At 41.6% G+C, this 20,161-nt stretch overlaps 1 long non-coding RNA gene across 1 annotated transcript in view; it reads left to right on the forward strand.

Moving 5' to 3' along the window:
- LOC136011270 (uncharacterized) overlaps window positions 1–20,161 on the forward strand; it is a 50,495-nt gene extending 30,334 nt beyond the window's left edge. Inside the window, exons 2-3 of the long non-coding RNA XR_010611310.1 lie at window positions 18,942–19,038; window positions 20,050–20,161. This is a non-coding gene — a long non-coding RNA (uncharacterized LOC136011270). The remainder of the gene's footprint in view (window positions 1–18,941; window positions 19,039–20,049) is intronic.

Raw genomic sequence — 20,161 nt, forward strand, 5'->3', positions numbered from 1 at the left:
AATAAAATTCAAAGAAATTGCAGAGTTTGTGTGGAATAATTTAAAGCTTTTAAATATTTTCCTTGCCACAGTTACGTTTCGATATAGTTGCTTGACTAGAACTTGTTGAAAAATACCAGTCTTGAATAAAAATAAACACCTGAAGGTGTGTCCTAAACTTAGGCACCATCAGTAGTGGGTTGAGATGTCTAGTAAAAGCTCATGGCAGCTGAAACTGAAACCCTAAAATGGCCTAAACATTGGCAACTTTGGGTTCTGAAGATATCATCTTGGAAACCTTTTGATTTGCTAATTGAATATGAACTTATCCACATTTACATTGCACTGCTTTGGGGGGGGGGGTGGTGTGTGCTGACACAACAGTCCTGATAAAACTATCAGTGTGGTTGCAGTTACTCTTGGCAGGATGCTGTATCTGCTTGAGGGAGCTCAAGCAGTATGATTATGCTGGCAGAGCAGCATGAAGAAAATGCTCTGTGGTGTGGACAAGGCTGTCAAGCACTGGTCTGATCTAAGCTTCTGGAAGTTAACAGTTGTATTGACTGCAGTCGGTTTTGGACTATAGCGTGCCCTTCACATGCTCCTCAGAGAGAGCAGTCCTCTTGCAGGAAGAGGGAGATGCTTTGCCAGCAGTGGTGCAGCTGACCTTGGGACACCTGGAAAATGTGGAATGGAATTGGCAGGTACACATAATCAATGTGGTTTGAAAAAGCTTGTGTTTGCACCTGGTTGTACTTTGCTGCTCCTGGAGCCAGTCTCAGACAGGTCTTTGCTCGGAGAGGTATCCAAACACAGGAAGCGCATGCCTTCTGCCCCTATGAGTCTAACCACAAGGGACAATTTTGCTTCAAACCTAGCCGCAGTGAAGCTTTTGTAACTCTCCTACCTACACCAGTGACGCAGTAGGCAAAGTAAAATGTCCTTGGTAGAATACTATGATACTTCTAGGAGAGGATCTGAAATTTTCTCACTTTTTGGTGGTCAGTGATGCAGCAGCCCCTAGGGAGGCTTCAGCTGACAGGAAATGAGTGCACTTCTTCGTTTCTGCAGAGAAACTGATTAGGAGAAAAGGCTCTTGTATTCCTGGCTTGGGTTGGGTTTTTTTTTTCTGCTTTAATAAGATGGCCTGTGCCAGAGAAAACAAACTAAACTGTTGTTTTTTTTTCTCCATTCCTAATCTCTCAATGTGATATAAATACCATCCCACAATTTCGTGTCGCTAATTAATATGTACTTTCCATTACCTTCCTTTTGGAGAGCTCATTATCTTGAGGAATGTAACTCTTCATTCAAACGTTTCATTTTGTAGCAGGAGAAAGAGATGGAGGCGCAAAAGAACTACTTTAACTGGATTGTGTAACAATGGCTGTGATAATAATTGTCTGGGAGAATTATATGGAGGTAACAAAAGGCCTCACAAAATGAGTAGATTACAAAGACTCTTTTATGACTGAAAAATACTGATGTCCTTAAAAGAGAGAGAGAAGTAGGAGTTGGGTGGTTTTGTAGGAAAATGCAAAAATTATACTGAAGTTTGTCTTGGAATAGTGAAGACATTTCCTCAGGATTGCCAGAGGAAAGCTGATACTTTTTTCTCTTGTTTCCCCACCCCTATTTCCACAGCACATTTTCCTTCTCTTGCTGCAGCACCAGTGAGAGGCTGGGCTGGTCAGCCTGGCCTGGTCTCCATTGATTTTGCATTTGCTGGGTGTTCATCAAGTGAAGCAGCTCTGTGACTTCCTTCAGCTCCTGTGCCAGTGCGATTTATCTCTGTACAGACAGCCTGTGCCCAATTTGTTTTGGTAGTCTAGGCTCGCTGCCGGTGCGTCACCCTTTAGGATCCAGTTGTGCAAACAGGGCCAGATGAGGCAGTCCAGGTTCTCCACTGAGTTTGAGGAGAGGCTGGGAGAACAGAGAGGCTGAAAAAGTGGGATATTGAGAGGAAAGCAGAGAGAAGCAGGCAGAAGGGGTATACTAGTTATTCTGGGCACCCATCACCATGACAGCTACCTATTATTAGATCTATCATATACACACTTATTTCCACAGCATGCAGAGGGCTGGTCTAAAACTTGAAGGATGGTTTTCTGCCCCTTTTAAAAATGTCAGACTCTTCATTGGACCTGCTTGACAAGTGGATTCAAGCTTGTTAGTTTTCTCTTAACTCTAAGTTATAATCATGAAAAGTCTGTTTCTCTTATCATTTATTTCTGCTAAAAGGTTGCACTTGCTGTCACCATTTGGAACGCTGTAGCCGTTGTGTATTGAACACTGTTCAGAAATTCTTATTTTTGTCACCAAAGTACAGCTGTATCTTAAGGGTGGTACAGAATTAGAATAAGGTATAATGAAGTACCGTAGGTTGCTAATACACGTTACACTTAGCAGCACCTTGGTATGTGGAAATGTGCTACTTCACACACCTGGCTAAAAGGAACAAACAAGGAAGAGGTTTAAATCCTTTTAACGCTAGCGAGGGCTATGTTGCCTTCAATGTAACTGGTAATTTCTTCCTGTCCTTGGTGGCTCCCCAGATGACCACCTTCCCATGACTGATGTTAATTTTAAGCACTTCAAAGGAATGAGGCGGGGCAGGGGGCGGATCTGCTTTGAAAAACAATTTATTTTTCTGGGAGGGTAGTGGTTGGATGGATCAGCTTTCTGACCTGGCTAGCCACATACCTGTAAGTGGTGGTGGAGAACAGGAGGGTGTGAATAGAAGCAGGAGAGAAAGCAAGTTACTCCCAGCTACAGTGCTGCTGTGGTGCAGCACCCACCTCTGTGGGTTCCCATCTCTGATGAGAAGTGCTGCCATACCCCACTTCTATAGGCCCAGCTATGGAGTGGGATTTGTGGCCTTTTAGGTGTGATGCTGGATTATAAATGCAACATGAGCTGAAAGAGCCAGGGAGCCTCTGAATAAAATCCACCAAAGTCAGCAAGTGGAGCAGAAACTGTTTAAAGTTAACAAGAAACTCTGAGAAAGGCACTTCTTGAATCCCATCTCTCTGAGCCTGGGATGTCTTGGGCAGCATTAAGGACCCTTTGCACTTCAATTTGGAAGTGTCCCCTTGAGGCAGACATCCAAAGTCTCCCTATCAGCAAACTGTGGGTGGTAGAAATACTGGAGATAGTTTCCCTGTGGATTTGTGACTTTCCCACAATCTCACTACAGTGACCCTCCATGTTCTGTCACTGCAATATGGCTTTTGCCCCATAAGGGGATGATTTCCCAGTTGTATGTCCAATGCTTCTCCTGACTAAAGACCATGGCTGGACGCAGCATGGTTACTGCCATGTCCCTGTAGTCCATGGACAGGTTATGGTTTTGGCTTGCATATCTAAATGACACTGAGTCACAGAAGCAGGCTTGGAAAGAGAACAAAGACTAAAGATATTAGTTAACAACAGAAAAAGTACCAAAGTATGCATTAAAAATGATAGCTGTGCTTTTTAGTGTGCGTGTGTGTGTGTGTGTGAAACTGAGTCATCCTACTCTTAATCTGACTTTGATTACAAGGTTTGCAATTCATGTAAAATCAGGGCAGTCCTGAAGTGGGAACAGGAGGTGGTACCCACACACCCACCCTGCCTGCTGGATGCTCTCAGGAGCTCTGAGCAAGGCTGATGTCCACAGGACTCTAGTGAGCAAATCCTGGTTGAGTCCTCATGGTTTATTCTGAACTGGACATCCAGGACATCCGTGATGGCATCACTGCTTGGGGCCCCCCAAACAATGAGGGGCAGGCAGAGCTGCTTCAGCGGCGTTTGTGCAGCCCTGTTCAGGGAGCACGGGGCAGAGTTGCTTTTCCAGGCTGCCTGCTCATCTCGGCAGATGCTCCTTCCTTAACCCTTCCCTTCCCCTTCCCTTCCCCCCCAACAGCCCCTTTCCCCAGTCAAAGCCTGTTTTCCCCAGTCAGTTACTAAATCAGTCGGATGTGTTTCCCTTCCCCCACCTGACACGGTGACGATGACTGCCTGCTGATCATTCCTTTCATGTAGACTCTGCTGGTTGTTGCTTCGGTTATTAAAACACACACACCAAAGCCAAAAAGGAGCAAACCAGCCAAGGAGTCCTGCTGCTGCTCCTGCCTCTCTGGCGGGAGCGGTACCCCAGACATTACGAAAAGCAGCGCTGCCTGCATACCTCATTCCACCCTCAGGCTGAGACAGGAGGATGGATGGGGGGTGTAAAATTATTCCTGTGGACCTGGAGGAGGTGGAGCTTTCTTCTCTCTGCTTTATCTGAGTTGCAGCAGTCCTGAGTAAGCTCAGGGCTGCGGTGTCGGTGCGGAAGAGGAGGGCTGAACTTGAGCGCACTTCGCCATCCCTGGGTTTAGAACAAAGCCCCATCTTCTCCCACCTCCCATCGCAAGGCAAAGAGGAGAGACCGGAGCATCCCTCCCCTTCCCCCGGCCGCTTTCCCTGCAGCCCGTCGGATCCAGCATCCGCGGCTGGCTGGGCATGTCCGCTGTCCTTCATCCTCCTCCTCCTCCTCCTTCTCCCCTCCTTACCCCACTAAAACACACAAGCCCGGCGGTTTTAGTGCGATAAAAGACGAGATCTTGCGAAAAGTCAAAAGCATCTGGGGAAGAAAACAGGTTGGACATGTAAAGAGAAAAAGAGTTGAAGAGTTTCACCAGTGAGCCATGAAATGAAAAGTAACAGCTGATGTACTGGAGGGAAGGAGCAGAGAGTCATCAGCAGGAACTGTGGATCCAAGGTTAACGGGGGGGATGGGGAGCTGAAAGTTAAAGTAATTACCAAGGCAAAGGAGAGAGCAAGAGAAAGGGAGCCGGGCCGCTGCCTTCCTTGTGCTGCAGTCGTTGGGGAAGAATCGCAGGGAAAACTCTTGGCTACACATTAGCAAAAGCCTTTGTGCCGTTGAGAGCCGGTGCCCCTCTCCTGTAAAGGCACGAGGCTGAGCACCTGGTTGCCTTAAAATAAATAAATAGTTATTAATAATAATAAATCCCAAAGGGCTGCCAAGAATTTGCATTTTCTACCCCCACCGCTCCCTGCCCGGGAGGCTGAAAGGAAGAAAATACTTCACTTTTTTCCTTTTATTTTTCCTTCTTTTTGGTCTCTCCCAGCTAGAAAATAAACACAGAAACAGATGAAAATAGAGACACGATGAGTGGTAGTAGTGGTGTAGGGGGTAATCATGCAACTGGGTGTAGGTTAAAAATACCACCAATAATGTTGAAAGAACACCCCCTTAATTTTTCATTTAGGAATATTTAAATGAATGTGTTGAAAGCTGTGAAGGATATTGTGTTGTCCTGGTGAGATGTGAAGTTGAAGGCATATAAATGCAATCAAACCAAAGGAAGAATTTTTCTTGCTCGTGTTTTAAATTAAAGGCCTCTTATACACAAAGCTAAAAGCAGGGCAAAAGTTTTCCCATTTGGTAGCCCTAGGCCTAGGAGCAGCAATTCCCATTGCTCAAGCCCCAGCCCATGGAGCAGGGTGCCATGGCATGCCCCTGGCCCAGCCCTAGCACCCCACAGCATGTGGGATTCCCATGTGCACACAAAGCTTTCCAACCAAGTTGACCAAACCCCAAGAACAATGAAGCTGAGGTGGTCTGAGGAAGCCAGCTCTCCTTCAGTCCCTTCTCTTCCTCTCCACCTGCCCCTTGGCTGCAAAGCCCTAGGCAAGAGCCCCCCACACAGGGACCCTATGTGGGGAAGGGGCACAGCAGCCCCTGCTCTCTTTTGTTCCAAGGCGGCTGCAGCTGCACTACATTTCCCAGCAGGCTCTACAGAGGAGGAGGAGGTGTGCGGAGAAAGGCTTTTCCACCCTTCTTCCTCCCCCATCACATTCCTCTTCAGTGAGGGGAAAAAAGCCAGCCCCCATACGCACTTTGCTGACACATCATGTTCATTGAGCACGCAGGAGTGGCAGGGTGGCAAGGAGCAGATCATGCAAAATGAACGGGAACTTGCTGCCTCCAAAACCAAAGTCCAGAGCAAAAAAAAAAAAAAAAAAAAGGGGGGGGGGGGGCGAGGGCAGGAAAGAGAAAAGATGGAAAAAAGGAAGGACAAAAAAGAAAAAACAAAAGGGAGGGAGGAGGGGGGAAAAGAGGCAAAACAGTTAAATCCTGATGTAGGAAGAATGTAACCCTGAGCTTTGAAATCTTAATAAATACACAGAGGAGAGATGCTACTTTGTTCTTTTGTGTGCAGGCATGAACAAGATCCAGTCACTCCAAATACACAACTTATGCAACTATTTTTCCATCACAACTAAAGCACATGCATGTCTTGCATAATGTTGTTTGCCACCATACAAATGTTTCTTTTCTGGCCCCTGTAGAGCCTACAGATTGCTTTACTGATCTTCTGCATCAGATGGCTTTATCCTTCTGGTACTGCATCTATTCAGATCTGAGGTCTGTGTAAATATGTATAAACAAAATGCATATTTTGTAACAGGTTTATTTTTAGTCCCTGTGTTTTTACGCTAGGGAAAAAGAAGTTTGTTTAATTGATACTGAACCTGTTGGTGTAAGATTGGTTAGTGCTAACAGAGATATGGTGGAAGCTTAAACCTTATTAAGGCTTTTAAAAAATACATTAAAAATTGCTGGGTTTAAGTGGTCTTCTTACAAACACTGCCCTCTCAGTTATACCTCTGATTTCAGCCAAGTGATCCAGTTTAAATGAAGAGATGTTGGTCTCAGGTTTCTAAAGAATCCTGGTGATAGGGTTTCTCTCTAACAAGAGATTGGAAGCAGCGATTATAATGAACTAAGGAAACTGCTTGCCCAGCCTCTGCTCCTTGGGGAGCTGATTCAACGCACACAGTTGTGTGCTATGGCATGGGCTTGTGTTTAGAAGCCAGATTTGAATGATTAAAGTGAAACTTAGTAGTAGACCTTACATTTAAGCATGTGGGTGTGTACATGTAAGTGTGAGTGTGTGTATACTGGTATTTACATGTGTGTGCATACATATGTAGACATATGTAGATACATAAATGCCATATATTCACTGTGTATCAATTGTGTGATGAGATAAATATAATGTCAGTATATGCAGTTGTCTATATGATAAGAGAGAAATATAATGTCAATGTACAGGAGGTTGACTGTTATTTTAAATGGTAAATTAGATTAACTTCTCTGTCAGGTTTGGCAGAGCAAATTATTCTTGTTCAGCTGTAGATTTCATCGCAGTGTTTTGTCCTTGGTGTCCTAGGATACCTTGCCAGGATTTTTTTAAAGATCTTTACATGTATATATTAAAAAATATTTGCCTGTGCTGCTGATAGCACATATCCATTCTGGAGGAGATAGTTTTACATCTATCATTTTCACATCAGTGTTTTCACTTTTGAATTGTAACAAAGGTAACAGTCCAAGCTGGTTCACTCCATTATAGCTTCACTTTTGCCTCTGAAGTCTGGGCTTCAACCTTACTGAGGATTGCTAAAATATATTAACAATCAGCATTGTTTTCACTGAAATTAAAATTTCTATCAAATTAAAATTTCTATCAAGGTGGCATCAAGTTTTTTATCAACCGAGTAGGGCTTAGATGGTTGTTTGATTTTTATTACACGTAGTATAACAGAGTTTTGAGCCAGATTTGTGACTTCAAGCCCCAGCCATAAGAAAGGGGGGATAAGGAGGCACAAAGTCTCGATGGGTCCCTTGGGGTCATATTTTCTTTCCAGATGCCCTTTCTTCCTAAGATCAAGTAGCAACTTCCCTCAACAGCATGTTGCTACCTCCTTCCTTTTCCAAACACTTTCTGGTCCCATCCACTGATTGGTGGAGGGATAATGGCATGTTCTCTCCATTGCCTCATCTTCATCTTTCCACCAAAGAAGTATCTGAGCTTCCTGCTTGCTAGTTGTCCAGGCTCTGGTGTGTTTTATGTGCAGGTGTGTCAGTAATGGTGTTTGCTGAGACTCCTGTAGCTGAGCTGTAGTATGAGTCACAGTCTAGTCATTTAGTAGAGACAAAGCTCTGCCAGGATGTTAGCTTGAATGGTGAACCTTTTATACTGCAATTTTTAGTCCATCTTGAGGCTAGAATTAGATACACCCTCTCTATAAGATAAACTTGAGGGCTTCTTTTGCTCTGATACAGGAACTATGTATTACCCCAGATGAAGAATATTTGCTAGATGTCCCTGCTTTAAAGGGACCTTTAAATCTTCCTTCCAACTCAAACTGGTTTATGATTCCTTGTTCACATATTCAGTTGTCTTCAGATTATGTATATATAAGGTGAGAAAGAGGATACATTTTCTAAAGCATTTGTTGTTTAGAGTGGACACATTACTGTAATTCTTGAATTTCCCAAAGCTGAGTGCACGACTGAGAAGTGCAAACTTCTATATTTCAAGAATTAGGTGAACTTGGTTTAAACAGTTTCTTTTGTGATGTCCTGTTTAATGTCTTTGCCACATACATTTTTTCTGCAGCTCTTTTGTGTAGCTACATCTTCTCAAGACATCCATCCCATATTTGTGCTCACTGAATTCCTCCTGAGCACAGCAAGAATATGATGTTTCTAAGGTGTTCAAGACTGGGCCCAAATACAAATTTTTCCCTTGCAATATGTGGCTAATGAAAACATTCTTCTTACTCTGCTCTTGCTGAATTTCTTTCTTGTTCTGCTATTACTTTATTAATAATTCTTGTCATTATATAGCAATAAATCTACTTTTACTGCCTTGTTGGTGTACTGAGCCCAGATCTGGCTTTGATGAAAATAATGAAATGAATGAAATAGGTTTAAGGATCCAGACTACTGTCTGCATGAAAGGCAAGCTGTAAGCCCAGCCTTGCAGTTCACACTCAAGCAAGCTGGACCACTGGAACAAACCCTGCATGTCCTTAGGCAAGCCTCATTGAAGTCAATGCGTGTTAAGGCTGAATAAAGGAATTCATTGATTTCAGTGGTTCTAATCTCATGTGTCAAGATTTATTCATGTGAGCTGCAGAATCATGTTTCAAAATTGATGGTATTTCATACTGTAAAACAGATGCCCAGACCTGAAGCTAGGTCTCTGGTTGCTGTTCAGCTTATGATTACTGCTGGATTCCTGTTAGTATTTTGTGTATAGCATTTGAACCAGTAATTGAGGATGTTTTACATTAGGTAGATACAAAAATATTGTTAGTGGCAAATACATTTCCTGTTTTCCTACTGTTTTGGAGCAGAGATGAGTGTGGAATGTATTCAGGAAGGTCAGTCACGTGTTTCAGAGCCTAACATAAAGTTAATTAAGAAAAAAAGATTAGCACAAAGCATTGGATCACTTACATTGTAACAAATCAACACAAGCTAAGAAATGGAAGGGAAGATAGAGACCAACAGGCTCACTTCCATTCCTGTAGAGTTAAGTGAGGGAAAACTTGGAAAGCTTGTTTGCTTGTTTAACTTGGTTGCTGCAAAGTTGTCCTAAAGGGATTCATCGCTGATGGAAAATGAGAAAGTCTCTGGGCCAGCCCTTTTAGTAAGATCACATCTGTTTTCATGATGCTTCTTTACAGTGTGGATCTATGACTGGGAATCTGAAGGGAAACCTTTAGGAACAGAAGCCAGTCAGTACAGGAGACACCTCTCCAAGTCATGTTCTTTAGATCCAATTTAGTTTTCAAATACTCTTCTTTAACTTTTGTAATCATTTATTTCCCCAGCAATGCAAATCAGCTGAGGATGATATGAAGGAGCACAGGGAACCGGAGGATGTACACAGGCATTCTGACAGTGTAAACAGTATTGCTGAGCCAGGGCACTCAAATGTCATGAGTCAGCCTGTTCCTAGCTAATCATGAGACTGAATAAAAAAATTATGAGGTGTTCTTAAAGTAAATTCAGGCTTCCTTTTGCTTGCTTTCTGATTCTGGTTTTGTCTTTTGCCTGGGATATGTTTGCAAGTTTTTCCCACTTGCAAAGGGAAAGAAACTAGAAAGGACTAGAAGGGGATTTAAGTCCAGAACAAAGGGCATTTATAAAAGCAAGTCAAATGCTTGTCTTGCAAGAATGGGCAAAATTGTAAAAAACATTTCTGCAGAGACATAAAAAGAGTAAAACAAGCGTTACAGAACATCCTTATACAACTCACCTAATATTTAACTGGGACGAGGACAGGGAGGCTGACATTTAGCCCAGAAAAAAGTCAGGGAAAGCATATAGACTGGGAATGTAGCATCAAAATATATAGGAAGTATCAGGACACCAGTGGCCTTTATTGCTAATTTGGATCAATTGCAGCTCGGAGATTTGCATCAGCTTTCAGGCTGTGTGTAATTCAATATGTTTGTTCTTATCTATGTAGCATGGGCATGGCTGGGGGACAATACCTTCCTGTGGAGGCACTGGGAGACACCCAAGACTTGCAGAGACACTTAAAGGCTGCCTAAGTTCAGCTGGGAACAGGGAGCAAGCAAGGTGTATACACCTAGCATATATACCCCCTCCTTTACTTTGACAGCCCTGGTGATTTCTGGAAAGTGCTCAAAAGCCTTTTGTTTTACTAGCTTTTGGAGGAGAGCTTATGAGTGAGGTGAGAGGACTTTAATACCCTACCAGGACATTGGGGGTCAGGAGGTAGTCATGACTTGAGTCATTCACTCAAGTGTTTAATCTGTTTTTTCTGGTGCTGTTGTGTTTTGCAGCCTTTGCACATCTTTTGTTGCACTTATGCTTAGTGCAGAGAGGACTATTTAAAGAACCTCAGTATGTTTATTTAAAGAAGAGAAAAAAGCCCTGAGAATGCAGAATGTACTTTTTAATATTCTTTGGAGCTGTTCTCTGTGATTACGTGCTAAGTAAGATACAATAACCAATAATTGCATTGCACATAGGGACTTTTGGTCATAACTATTTAATTTAATTTATTAATATTTATATTTATTTTACTATGGTTTGGTTTTTATTTTTTATTTATCTACCTTTATTTATTTGTACTTATTTATTTCATTTAATTTCATGTCATTTTTTTAACCTCAGCATATACAGCTCCTAGCACAGTTATCATACCGGGGAGCCTATGTGTGTGCTGCTGGCAATACTAGGAGATAATTAGTGTACCCTGCTCAAGAGAATTAGTGCATGGACTGCATGAACAATATCCTGTTGCTCAACATTTCTCATTTGACTTTCTTAGACCCCCTATTTTGAAGATGATATTCCCACAGCCTCGCTGTGGTGCTGTGCAGTGTTACTTTCAAGTGATATTAACAGGGATGATATTGATCTGAATATATTCCCAGAGTGATCCTTGGAGCAAAATTTGTTGAACGAGTGTTATTTACAAATTCACCCCAATGTACAAAAGAAATTCAATTCTTTTTTCAAAGCAGAGTGATAAAAGGATCATGGTGACTGGATCAGTCTTGCAAAACACAGCGAGCCTGGAAGAGCAGGACAACAGCAGCAACAGCAAAATTGAAAAAGGGGGTGGGGAGGAAGAGGAAAAAAAGAAATACAGTATCTAGGAGGTTTCTGTAATTAAAACCAGATTAAATATTCGTGCTTTGCGAATGATACAAATTGATATAGTTTTAAAAAGCCATTACTGTTACTCCACTATGGGAGTTCAATATATTTTCTGCCCTAGGGCTCTGTTCAGCAGAAACACTAAGCAGGGCTTCTATGTACAGGAGCCTGCTGAATATGGTGAAATGGGCTGCTTCATCTTTTCATCTTATTCAGCAGAAATTTGACTGTCCCATGAAAATGTGTCTGAGTACTGCTGGGGACTTTTGCACAAAGCCAAAGAAAGGTGAAGGCTTCACTGTAATACTTCTCGTGCTCCCTGCTGGGTCACTGTCTGTTCATTGCACTACAAAGTCCTGTTCCATTCTACCACCAAAATTAGTTTAATATTTTCATTTGAAGTAAAAGTGGCATTGGGTTAAATCGCTGCTAGCCCATGGGGGAACAAAACCTTGCGGATACGTTTGCACACTTTGTGTAAGAGCAAAATGTGGCATCGGGCAGCTAAGTCAATTGGGATGGAGCCAAGATGACAGGTGTCAGTGCTTTTTCTACACTGACCACAAGAAGACGACAGAGATCAGAAAGTTTGTGGCCTATGCCAGAGCCAGGGCTGGTTTCTAGGGTATTAGGACAAACACAAAATTTTCCCCGTGACAGATGACTTATTTGGTAGAGTGAAGACACTAGTGGCACAGCTACCTCTTCTATAACAGTATGGTTGAAGTGTGAGTCGTCTTGGGCTGATAGTTGGTTATTCTCTCTTCTCCTATCTTTCCCCACTAGAAAGCTTAAATAAAGGATTTTCCAAACTGCTTCAGAGATTTAAATTCATAACACTTGTTGGAAAGAGGCTTCTAAACCTCCTTGGCAGCCTGGGAAACCTCAGGCTTAGTGTGGTCATTTTTGCATTACTGTGATTTTCAGCCAGGTTTATGTATTGAGCTGCCCAAGTTTTCCATGTGCTACTGGGAGTTGAACCTGTTCAAAAAACATTTTGTAGAAACAGTTGGCTCATTACCTCCTGCCTGAAAAGGAGGTCAAGGCACACTCTGGAGAGTGATGCTGGAAGGTATGGACTGCTCATTCCCCAGGAAGGAAGCAGATCAACTAAAAGTGAGGAGAGAACTTGCTGTCAACTTCAATATCCTGTTGAATTCTTCATTAATGTGAAATGTCTGTGAGTAGGTGATATTCAGCAGAGATAGGATTCTTTTCTCAAAGGAGGTTAGGAGCTCAAACTCAGTGACTCGATGAGACTCAAGTGTGAATGCACACATCCTGAAAGGGATGGGGCATCCGAAGTCCAAATGACACTGCAAGTTTCTTTTCTAAACCTTTTACACTGACACAATGCTATGCTTTACTAGCTATATGCCCCAGTTCCTATGTGTCTAGCCTAAAACAACAAAATAATAAAAAGCTAATTAATTTGGCTACTCTTTGTTTTCAGGTGTGTAACTTGATACAACTCAAAGTGACTTGGTTCTCCAGGAAAAAAAGTTAGCACCCTTTCCAACATGAGAAGTGCAACACCCAGAATTTGCTGATCAAATTTTAAAATACTCCTTAGCCTCAAGGTCATGGGAGGGATTTTCAGAAGTGCTTAGCATTATTATACCTCATTTGAATTTTACTCTTCACTTCAAAGTTAGTGATGTTAGCCCAGTATGAGAGCTTTTGAAAATCACACTGCATTGATTTAAATCTTGCAAGCAGCAATTATATGGCACTGACACTACAGGTGTGAATCAGGGGTGAGTTACACTCTCAGGACTTACTTCAGCAGTTCAGCCCAGGCACATCTCCTCCTCGGAGTAAGGTGCCAGATGTTCTTTCTGCACTGGCTGCATTGTACAGTTCCTTGACATAGCAGGAACCTTTTTCAGGAAGAACATTTTCTTGACCAGCTTTTCCCAAATGTCTAGGACTATGTGGAGCTTAGCTACCTTTCCATACGTGCTGCTCTGTAATACAGGGACAGTACTAGAGACTGGGTTTTCACAGTATTAGACTTTGTATGGTCATTTACATGGATGTAGAAGTCTATTTAGAGACATTCAAAATGTTCTTTCAAACCAAAAGGAATCAACTGAGAAGAAAACTCTTCCCAGGTAAAATTAACACAAAAATCTCCTATAGGGAATCATGTTTCCAAAAAAGCAGGCCATGCACTTTACCAGGCACTGCAGAGTAGCTGATATTGATATGTGAGAAGCAGCATACTAAAACTAAGTTTGGCAGTTAGAATATAAAGAAATTGAGTGAAGAATGGAGCTAACTTTAACTCTTTGTCTCCAAATAAGGTGTGTACCTAGCTTGTAATTTTCAGAGGGATGAGTAACAGAAGTCAGTTCTTCATGATGACTTCTGACAAGAGACAGAAATGTTTTGTTTATCACTTTTACCTGAAGTAATGTTAAACTTACTGATGCAGCTGTTTTTCATAAAAATAGCATGGGGGCAGTGATGCTGAGACTTGCAAATGTGCCAAAAGTTTTGATTTTAATAGATTTTTTTTTCCCCTGTATCAGAATGTGTGTGTTTTTCAGAAGTCCTTTTACCTGTAGGTATGACAGCACAGGGACTTTCCGAGGACTGAAATGAAAGCAAAAGCTCAGCTGATTTACACTGTCATGTAACACACCGGTAGTTTGCCAAATGCATAAAAGTACTGGTGGTTGTTTGGATTTAAAGGGCCAAATCTTTTCTGCAGGTGTGATCAGGCATTTTCCATTGAAATAAGTAAGACTTGTCTGCACATAGAATAGGATTTTGTCCTATCTTGAGATTCAGTCTGCTTGGAAAGTCTGATCCTGTGATTCAGAGAGGAGGCTAAAATGAGATAGCTGGGAAAAATCAGGGAGAATATAAAAGAGAGAGATGGAAGGACAGGCTGAAAGGCAGAACAGGAAAGTGTTTATAACACAATGGGAGAACAAGGGAGATCGTTATAACTAGAGAAATACTTAGAGCTGATAATGAAAACCATTTAATTGCAAGGAATGGACTTGAGATCACAAGATGAAGACCTCCTACCTCCAGGAAAAAGACAGATTTTAAAGGTATACAAGCACCTAACACCTTCTGAAATAAAAAATATTGGTGCTTTGCAGGATGAGTCAGATTTCTAAAGGCATCTGGGATCCAGGTCAGAGGTATAAATACCTTTAAAAATATGGTATTTATATATTACAATATTCTGGGCCCTCAAACCTTCAGTGTTGAGGAAATCTGTGTTCCAAAACTGGGATGCAGCTGATATGAATAAATGCATGTCAGAAAAATCCCATTAGTCAAATCCTGAATAGCTTGCTAGAGCAAGGAGGAGGAAATTTGGCCTTATAATGATAGGACAAAGACTGCAGAAAAGTTGCAGGACATTCCATTGTGAATGCCAGTTTTGTAGAAGTAGCTTTTAGAGACAGGCCAAAGTGAGTATAGCCTTTTGGCTGCACTCTAAAATCGCTGTGTATCGGCTTTTAGATTATACCACTACCCTAGAACAACACCCTGTCTTCTCTTATAGATACTGTAGCTTCTACAGCTTTTGATGTGACCCTTCTCTCAAGAAAGCAAGCCAGGAGATTTGTGTTTATATCTATGAGCCTCTATAGTCTTTGAGTTAGGGAGGATCTTGTGCTTGTCCTGACTAATACTATTTCTGAGAAGTCAGTATGTGTAAATAATTTCTATAGATGTGGAAAGAGTAAAGCAAGAAAATAAATACATTCAGAAAAATCTTGATACTTATTTAAAGACTAGCAGTATTTTGGACTTCCTTCAAGTTGGGTTTTACATTTGGAATTGTTACAAAGAAAAAGTGTTTGTTCTCTTAACATCACTTCCCCCCATCCCCCAGTATGAAAATGACAGGAAGTCTGAAGATCCTGGTAACTGGAAAATGGAAATATGGAATAGTAACTTTTTTCTACTTTTGCTGTTCAAGTAAGCATAACAAGAGAAGCAATAGTTGCAAGACATAAGGTTAATATCTATTGTAACTGGGTAACTGGGAATAAGAGTTCTACGTGGCCAGTTACAGAGTGAAACGTTAAGACAGGACAGCTGAGTATTAGCAGGAGGAACCCTGTGAAGAAGAAGGAGAGCTGGTAGCTGATACAATTTAGGGTATCCTAATATGCTACCTCATCTTTATCATCAGAGAGATACTAGTGCATTGGTCCAGAAAAGGTCTTAAGAGGTCATCTTGCCTCTCCCATTTCTCCCAGAGGGTATCAAACAATTCTCCTGTCTTTTCTGGAGGTGGTTTGTTTAACCTCTTCTTTTCTCCAGTACCAGTGATTCCAGCATCTCCAAAAAGAATGTGTACTAGCATTACCTGCTTTTGCCTTTAAATATGGGTTGGGTTTGGGGTTTCTTTTTAATGTTTATTCTGAATATCTCTCTGCAATGTAAATCTAACCCTTCCTGTTCCCTCCCCGAGATGAGAAGAACCAGTTATTCCCTTCGTCTTTCTATATGTCTGAAGACTGTTAGTATGTCCCTCCTCAGCCCTCCTGCTAGCCTAAGTAACTCCAAGCCTTTAACTAAGTCTTTATTTGCAGATTAAACATTCTCTAGATCTCTGATTGCTCTTACTAATGTCCTTTGCTTTCCCTCCAATTCAGCCACGTGTTTGTTGAAGTGCAGTACTCAAAATTGGACATAGCTGTCCAGCTGAGACTTTGCCAGTGCTGAATAAAGCAGAAGGATTATTTCATGTATCCTAATCACTTCAATCTTATTTATGCATCTCAGCCCGTTTTTTGCAATAACATATTGTTTTTGACTCTCAGCTTGTGATCCATTATGAACTCATTCCTGCAGAATCACTATCTAAGCAGTTAGTTCCTATCTCTGTATTTGTGAAGTTGATTATATCTGCATACATTTAGTCTCTAACAGTTGTTCACATGGAATTGCAGATTACTTTTTCAGACCATTTCTCCAATTAGTCACAATCATCCTGAGCTCTCATCCTATCCTATTTGTCCTCCAAACCTCAGATTATTGCCAAATGTAATACTCTCTATTACCTCATATAGTTCATAAATGACAATATTACATACTCAAAATCAACAGTGTGAGAAATCTGGTAAGATGCTGGTTTGCTGTTTCTTTTCCATTCTGTCTTAGAGGAAAAAATGTTATTCGGAGTCAAACATTTTCTGGCAGGAGATGGGGAAGGGAGTAGGTGAAAGGATTTGTCTGTATGGCGGGACGATCACTAGATGTCAGACTGCTAGTGAAGACATGCTGAAGTATCTTAATGCTTGCTTCACCTGCAGGCGCCTGATCCTGCCATATCATTATACTTCCAGAACCATCTGAGGGACCAGGATCAGGTTAAATGAAGTATGTGAGTTTAACAGCATCTGGAGGGAATTGAAAGCTTGCTGACGAAAAAACAACCCAAAGACGACAACAAGATAAGGAAGAAAGCTGCACACAGGGAATAATAGCTTGAGGAATTTCAGTTAAGAGAGTGTTGCCAAAGTTCAGCAGAGGTCTTTATCAGGGTTGGTAGGGTAAGCTCTTTTTTTCCTACACTGAATTCCCAAAGGGACTGAAATGCAGTCTGATGTTGTTGTCTAACAATGCAGCATTAATAGTTGGGGTCCTCTCAGCTTTCAAATTCATGATGCGGAAACAGTGAAAGGAGAGTAAGTTCTGATCCTGTGACCCTGAGTTTACTCAAGTCAAGGAAGGGAAAGAATGCAATTCCCTCTTGCAACTACATGGAAGAGCTAACTTATGAACCTGTGAAAAGTGAATGATTTGCAACTCTGGTGATGGAAGTGTGGAGATATGAGCACTCCAGGTAATGAGACAATGAGGATGTCAAAGACTTAGAAATGAACCCCAGAGGATCAGATCTTTAGATGAATGTTGCAGCCTCCTGCACATCTTAGACACCAGCATTTAATTGTTCTTCATATCCCTCCCCTCTGGTAATCATAGGGAACTACTGAATTTCCTGATCCAATCTGCCTTTTCCTGAAGGTTTCTAGTCCCTGATTAAGTTGGCTTTGGGAAGAGGAATAAGTTATTTCCATAAAATAATTCCTGTTCTCTAAAGTGTCTTCTCAGTTAAGCTGTAAAGATGATCCTAAAAGGGGTACAAACATATTGCAGGACAGAGGTATCCAGAAAATACAGGGCAAACTACACATCTCGGATAGTTTGACTAACCTTAAGCCCTTCAGTATGGCTTCATGCTCTGCTCTTCTGTTTTCTTACCTATCTGGTTCCTAAGTTTTATTATAACTAGCTATTCCCACCTGCAGAAAGAGCCCTTGCTCTCCTAGGAAAATTGATAGTGGCTTGTACAAAGATGAATCTGCATTGTACATTGCCATTCACTTCAAGTACTTTCCTGAGGCAGCCTGTGTAAAACAGCTGCTCCCTTCTTGTTCACCTTCCCAGGATCTTACTGTCTTCAGACACTTTTCCTTGCCAGTTTGGGAAGAGGCATTCAAAGTGCATGGCTTCTGCAAAAAAGCCACTGATTGTCTTTACAAATCACTGTCCAGTACTTTAATCCTCCACACCTTTGTAGCACTAAAGAGCAGGAAAGTGAGGGTATGTGGGGATGTGGAATTTCCAAGTTAAGTGTAAAAGAAATATGACATTACCAAAAGCAATTAAGTGTCTTGATCTTCTTTGTAGCTTTGCAAGTCTTCCTCTGAATCAGTAATTGTATCTGATAAGGAAGGAACATCATCACCTCTTGTAGGAATTTGAAGTCTGAGATTTGACTCCCAGGTGTTGGATTCCTGGCTACCTGTAATTAGATGCATTAGAAGAAAGAACTTTTGTGTGTTTTGTGTTCTGGATACAATGATTGGTCCTGAATCTCTGTATGCAGGAAATATTGTCACAAAAAGTGTTATTTACTGGCCTTCTATCGATACTGTGCAGTGCATTTTTAGGAAATCCTGTGAGGTAGGTCAATCTATCAAATACATTTTTGCAGTAACTTTTTGCAGAAAAAAAGGGTGTGATTTAGAAATGCTTGTGCACATAAGTAACTTTATTACCAAGGACTCTCAAATTGATTCATATGCATAAAGCCTTCCATGAGCAGAAGTGTTTGTAAAATTGGCCTCTTGGTTCTTATTCATCCAAACAAAGTCATATAATGTCCTGGGTTCAGCAGTAGCAGTCATTTTTCTCCTTCTTAGATTCTGGACCAGGTGGTGAAATTCCAAAGTACTGGAAACCAACAAAACTTTTGGTAACAAAGAAGTTACATTTATATTTCACTATAGAACACACACCTTTTCTGCAGGACTGCAAAATATTTGTGTGTAAAAGTCCTCATCCAGGCTCTGAACATGATCTCCACTGCAAAGAGAAAAGAGGGGTATGGTTCTGCAACTTTTAAGAGTGAGGATAATCTTTTCAGGGGTCAATCGAAAATGTGTTTAATCACATGACATGTCATACTTCATATAACATTACTTTTATTTTTTAGCAACAACCATAAATTTCCATGCTTAAGCAAACCCTTCCGCCTCGCTGCCAGCCGTTCTACGTGGTCTCCCGTTCCCTTCACGTTTTCCAGCTAAACTGTAAGTGTCCCTTAGGCAGATGAAGATGTGGAAGGGAAGCCCACTGAGCTCTTGTGTCCTTCCAGCAAGTAGGATGACTTTTGCCACCATAATCTTCAAGTAAACTGCATAAAGTTGTTAACATTTTTATAGGTGACTGTATAACGTTATTTCACAAATGTATCTGACAGATTAGTATGTGTCCTGGGTTCAGCAGTAGCAGTCACTTTTTCTCCTTAGCAGCTGGTGCAGTGCTGTGGGTTTGACTTTCAGCCTGGGAACAGTGCTGATAACACCGATGTTTTTAGTTGCTGCTCAGTAATGTTTACTCTGACCAAGGACTTTCTGAGTCTCGTGCTCTGCCAGGGAAGAGGGGAAGCTGGGAGGAAATAGAAACAGGACACCTGACCCAAACTAAACAAAGAGGTATTCCATACCACAGCACGTCATGAACCAGGATGTAAAACTGGGGGCAGTTACCCGGAAGGGTTAGATCACTGCTTGGGTCAGGCTGGGTATCGGTCGGTGGGTGGTAAGCGGCTGTATTCTTTTCCCTTGTTATTTCCCTTACCATTGATGGTACCAGCAGTGGTTTGTGTTATACCTTAGTTACCGGACTGCTTTTATCTCAACCCGTGATGGTTACATTCTTTCCATTCTCCTCCCTGTCCCTCCAGGAGTTGGGGGAGGAAGGGGGGGAGAGTGGGCGAGGGCTGTGCAGCTGAATTGCCAGGCTGGGTTTAAACCACAACAATGTTTTACACAACTTCCCAGTAAAAACTCCAATGTTTTCACTTCAGACACCAAGTGCCCTGTGGAAAACAGACTTAGGCATTATCTTGTGAAAAAGGGTGAAACTAACTTCTTGATTTTACCTATTCCAGCAGTGTGCAGACACTAAACAAATGCTGTAAATGTAGTCCGACACCGTAATAGACATAACTAACTTGAATAAGGCTTTTCTAAAATAATTTCTTTACTTGTAAGGTTAATAGAATTTTTCAACTTAGTCTTTATTCTTAATTTTGGCAGGCTGAGAATACTTCTCCATGAACCTTCATACAGTCTTAATGTAAGAAGTTGTGTTATTTTCAGACAAAGTATATTTCAGAAGTTTAATGAAAATTGGATACACTGTTTTGGA

This window comes from Lathamus discolor, chromosome 1 (genome assembly GCF_037157495.1).
Source record: "Lathamus discolor isolate bLatDis1 chromosome 1, bLatDis1.hap1, whole genome shotgun sequence".
Lineage (NCBI taxonomy): Eukaryota > Metazoa > Chordata > Aves > Psittaciformes > Psittacidae > Lathamus > Lathamus discolor.